Source organism: Nestor notabilis, unplaced genomic scaffold (assembly GCF_000696875.1).
Source record: "Nestor notabilis isolate BGI_N333 unplaced genomic scaffold, ASM69687v1 scaffold32856, whole genome shotgun sequence".
NCBI classification, from domain to species: Eukaryota; Metazoa; Chordata; class Aves; order Psittaciformes; family Psittacidae; genus Nestor; species Nestor notabilis.
Window position 1 is genome coordinate 25,687 of NW_009932949.1, and position 6,067 is coordinate 31,753.

The window sequence follows — 6,067 nt, forward strand, 5'->3', positions numbered from 1 at the left end:
TTTTCAGTTACTTGGCAACAGAATCTGTTTGACTAAGGGATCAACTTCCAAGCACTTGTCAGAAACAAGAGCTCCAAGTCTTTGAGAACCATTCAGCTGCAGGTAAAGACATGACAAGGTTACTTCTTGACAAGCACCAGGTACCTGTTAGCCTTTTCTGCCTTTGAGATACTTGGGAAAACAAACAAAAAACATAACTTTGAAGACAAAATTTGTTTTAAAATACTTATGTTTATAGGACTGATTCCACTGAAGTACTTAAGCCCCAAGAAGCACCAAGTCAGCTTTTTGAGTGTTCTACAAACACCACTGGAAAAAATACACAACCACCTGTGGTCTATGAACTTGCATACCTAGAAAAGATGTTTAAGAAAACATGGCTACAAATCCTAGCTAGAGATATACGTGCATATATATGTTTCTGAAAAAGCCTGACACTCTGCTAGTTCACAGAAACTGGTAACTTGGAAGTTGAACACCACAGAGTTAATTGGGGCAATTCAAACAAACTTAACCACCAGTTCAAATCCTCAAAGTAAACTTAAGATGGTGTAAGTAAGCTGCAAAGGGTATTCTCTCAAGTATCTAAACACTTACAAATACTACTAGTTCAAAAAGACAGTATCTAGAAACAGGGCAAAACACAACCCATGTTTTGTTGCAGGACATCTTAGCCTGATGTTAGAACAGGTAGAGCCATATTTCCTTCTCCCCTCAGCCCACTTTAAGTAACTATCCATCCCATTAAACACATTTGTATGGCAGACAAGGAACACTATAGGTACTAGAAAAAAATAATCAAGATTTCACAATATAAAACAACTCATGGTTGACTGATTTCAGATACTGAAAAGGCATATGAGTGAAGACTGAAGCTTCCTGGTGTGGTGGACAGCTGAATTCCTATGGATTTGCTGAACTTGCAGGCTTCCACTGCGGGCAAGCAGTGGCAGTTTGTCAAAAAAGATCCCAACATGAAAGCAAGGCGCATATCGCATATGCCTGCAGAAAGCTCTTGTCCCTACTTCCATAGATAAACAAGGCACTTGTTTTATAAGTTTGTTACCTCATATAAACCCTACCACAGCAACCTAATATCCAATTATACTCCTGTATGTTTAGCAGGGCAGAGACATGAGACAGAACAAGTCAAAAACCACAGTGCACCTAAAGTCCGTATTGAAACGTGTATTGTCTGGTATTTTAAAATATGCCTATATTATAGTAGGCAATCACAGAGCAAGCTAAGTAAGCTGAATCAGTCCATACATTGCTTTGGAGAGCATGCCAGCTTTAAACATGGTGCCATGGTTACACTCCAAATTATATTTGAAAGCATATATTATCTGTGTTTATACCCAAAAGCTTACACTGAAGGACAGAAAACCTAAATGGCAAATTCTGAGTCAAGTATGGAAGATCTTTTATGACTACACAAGCTGATTTACAATTCCTAGAATGCCCTATTTTGTGAAGGTAGCCAGGTGGCACTTCTGGGCCCTGGTTTTACAGATCAGGTTAGATTACAACAGGTCTTTCTGGTTTTCAAATGATTTAGACCAATGCAAATAGAAATAACATTGTCCTTTTAGTGCACTATCCTGTACTAAAACCATTGCTAACACGAAGCAAGAGCCATGCAAAACTGGAGAACACTTCAATTTTTTAAAACAAACAACCACCAAAACAAGGTACATTACAAAAGCATTTCTTAAATCTTGATATTCTACAGCCCAAGCAATACAATTCTCTAAATCAGACCTAAAAGGAGATACAATACTAGGAGCCTACCATTTTAAACTCAAAATTAAGAGGCAACAATTGTTATGCATGTGGTATGCTCTGCTACAGGAAAAACGAGAAATCCACATTTCCCGGAAGCATGTGACAGTACAGTTATGCTCACCCCTGTCTCAACAGTAACAGAAAGCCCCATCTATTTTCAACTCTTGTACAAGGCTTGTTGTGTAACAACAAAAATGACAAAATTAAGAACTGAAAAGCTTCAAGACTTCTTTTTGTACATGAAACTATTTTGTTAGATCTGCCAGTAGCAACTGCTGGCTGAACACTAAAGTACAGCTTTCAATATTATATTCAACTGCATAAAGCAGTTTTATGAATGCCAAAATCATTAGAACACACTCAAGTTTTATATTTAAGGTATTTAAAAATAACTGCTCATTTACTGGTATAATATGTAGTTGATGGAGGAAAAATTAAATTAGCTTTTAAAATTGTTTCAGTTGTTCAAATGAGTATAAATATGTTTATTACTATTTACTTTTGCTGCTTTAAAGGCCTGCCTCATTCTCTGCTTTGAGAGGCAAGAATTTCCTTGCCTACCCTCCGCCCAGACCCTAGGACAGCAAGATTTTATGTAAAACCAGTTTTTGCAGAATGCATAAGCAATTCCAACCCACGGAAGCAGTCGTTTGTTCCTCACAGACAGAGGGGTTCTCCTGCAGGCTTATCCTAAAGCTGCCATCCACATCTCCTGGTTGCTCAAGAGAGACTTGTATTTCCTCATATACAAATCCACCAGCCCATCCCTGTCTGCTGAATACCATCAGCTTTTTGCACACACCTAACAGCTTCTGCTTGTTCAAAGAAAAAGCCTGCAGCCCCCACACATTTTATGCCCACATAGCCTTGTTTCATTTTTCATGGGATTTTTCCTGCTTCATTTCCAGATTTTTTTCTTTCCAAAGGGCAGACAGTGCCTGCAGTTACTGCTTCATTTCCATTAAGAACAGAAGGGGCCAGCACTTAAGCTCATATCCAGCCATCTTGCTCTCTCTTCAGCCCAAACGACAGCATACAGAGACCAAAACAAGCAACACTTCAACAATAGTAGTCTAAGGAGGTCTTCTAAAACATTAAAAAAAACCATCCCCAAATTCCAAAGCTACTGACCACACTACTTGTCTATATGAGCTTCCTCCAAGATTTTTTATTATTTTTAAATCATACAATATCACAGCATGAAGGCTAATAAATCTAGACCAGAATTTGCTATACAGCACTAAACTGGCTTATGTTGAGCCACTTGAAGATAAAGAAAAAGGGAGAATTTCTGCAGTGGTGCATCTGGACAGTCATCGCACAAGTACGTGCTTTCGTGTGCAACACCAGCTCTCAAGACAAAGCAGAAGCTTTTGACAGGTTGTGAGACTGCAGGCAAGACCAGTTTCCAGCCTGTAACACCCAAGAGAAATGACTCAACAATTTTAAGTCTGGCCGCAAAGACTGCGGGTAAGTCTAATTGGACAGGGTGCTATAGCTGGAGAGCAGGAGTTCAATGGCTGTATTTCAAACTGTTTGCAGTGACCACCAAATTGAATTTTGCCCCAGCTACATTCTAGAGCCCACCTATGCTTCAAATTAAGAAAAACAAGTGAACAGAAAACAAATGGAAATACAATATGGTTTTACCAGACACATCCTTCATTACTACAGTCTTTTTCATGTTGCTTCACAGTCCATAAAATTCAACTGTAACACGGGCTTCAACAAGTCCACAAAGGTAGCATAAGAAGTGCAATACAGATAAGAAGCCATAACAAGCAGATTTTGCTAGAAAATGATTAGCAATAGAGATACCGAATGCTTCAGCGACTGGCCTGATTTTCACTGGTAACAAGCACAAAAAGCTGTTACTGAAATTTGTGCATCTCCAAACTGAGAGGCAGTGTCCGTAAGTCATGGTATTAACAGGAGATTTCATGCTGAAGTTGCAGAAGGATGACATTTGCTTAAGAACATATTGCTAATCTAATGCCCAGGACGCTAGTCCTGGTACGAGTCAAAGTTCACAAGGTGGGAACAAGTCGAGACTTAGACACCACCACTAATCACAAGATGACTACACGATAGCCTTACCATCATGATAAAGACAGGTCCTATCACAGTGTTTTCTTCTGTTACAGCTAGAGAAGTATTAGTAACCTTTTAAACAACACAGTGAGATTCTATCTACAGCAACCACAACTTTTGCCCACATTAAAAAAACATGGGTGTCTAACTGAAGGAGATGAAAGAGCTGCCATGATGGTCAGAGTAAGAGAAAGCTGGTTTTAGGACATGAGGCTTTACAACTTCAAGTCCATCAAAAAAGTACTAAGAAAGGAATGACTGCTACAGATGAAATGACTACAGAATGCTAAGTGCAAAGAAGGAGGGGAAAAAGCAAAAGCACAACCAGATATGGATTAGCCTTTCAGAAAGTCAGAACAGAAGCAGGAAGACAGGTTAATTCTAAGATTTCTATCAGAAGATTGCTGCAGACACTCATTCCTCCAGACAGAAACTCACCAGCTCCAGCTGAAAAGTAGAACACGATCTGTTGAGTCTTAGAGACAGTATCTCCAGATTAAAAAAAAAAAGTTAGCTTTTACATAAGTTTGCTGTTCCCCTCTTCTTCCTGTCACCCAGCTACTTTTGTGCTCCTTTACAGAAGATATCCTGCACTTAAAAGATCTCTGGAGATGTAGGTCAGCTGAAAAATCAATGGTACATTCTCTAGAGAATTGGAGAGAAACACTGAAGACATTCAAGTGGAGTTCAAAGCAGGCCTACACAGAAACTTATTAAGACAACAGGTTTCAAGAACAGCAGAAACATGCCTCATCCAGCCAATTCAGGAAATGCGGCTGGTGCTACAAGTTAGTCACAAACAGTAGTCAGGCATCAAACTTCTAATGATTAGGTTCTGTATCAATACAGACAGCTGGCACTTGGGAAACAGCTCAGCAAGCTCAAGATATTGCCACTGCTTTTCTGGAAATAACTTATCAGAAAGTGATCTGAACTGTTTCTTCACCCTTAATCTAGGTCCCAAATCTGACTTGGTGTTATCCCATTCATTTCATCCTCAAGTGTGCCTACTTTCGCAATGCCAAAGCCCAGCCTGATGCCAGCCATACAACTACTCAAGCCACAACACCACAAAATGCTCCAGGGCAACAAGTGTCAGCATCCACTCTTCTTACACAGCCCAGCAAAGCTACTAACACCATCCTCAGCCTCAGAGGGTGTTCCTACACTCAAGTAACTTTTTGAAGCAGCCAGTGGTCTCATTGGGATGCAAGACTGAAAGAGAATACAAGAAGTCGCAGCAGGAAACAAAGAATGAATGGAAATTATTGACAGAGGAAACCCCAACCATGAATTTCCGACTACAGTTTGGTGTAAGAAAGCTGTAACAGTGGCTCAGGTGTTTGAACTTTAAACTGGTATAGCATCCAAAAATAACTACTTAAGACACATAAATGGAGAAGCACGCTGGAGTATCAGATGTGTTGCTGAAATCAAAGAAAAGCTAGACCAATATCAAGAAGTAGCAAGATTCCTGCAAAATATCAGAAGAAGATGATCAGTGTGGTCCCAAGGCTGTATTTATACCACAAAGTGAATGGCATATACCAGAACACCATGCAACATTTTTGCCTAAACCCAAGGGTCCATGTTTTGAGACAAGGCTTCCTCCCTGCCTGTTATATTGCTTAGTAGATGCTTAAGCAAGAAGTTTGCCATATTGGCAGCTCAGCTATAGACACTGTTTGCTGGAAGAAGCTAAAAGGGTGTGTATAACTCAAACCCTAAGCATTTTAGTTATTTTATAGCTATTAAGCAACAAAATGAGAACGAAAAACAGTGTTTCCAGGCTGGGATAGTCTGTAAACGCATTGTGCAATGAAGCCATCAGCAAAGTTTCCAGATAAGGGCCGGTGCAATTGACCTTGGCTAGAAATACAGGACAACTTTGTTGCCACCTCCGATTCTGCTGCAACATAAAACCCTGGCCGAGCACTAAGCTCTACAACCAAACAGCACCACCACCCCGCCTCCCTCCCCTGAACAAAGTATTTTTGAGCACCGGTTTATTCCCTTGGTGGAAAAAAGAGGTTTCCCAAACACAAGGGGCTTTTAACCCGACCAAGGTATGGCAGGGGGTTCGTCCTCGGGGCAGCACCAGTCCTGCCCTCGCTACGCCATTACACAGGAGCCTATTTTGTGCGCGTTACGGGCACACAAAGGATAACGCAGGAGTCGCAGCCGGTGCCCG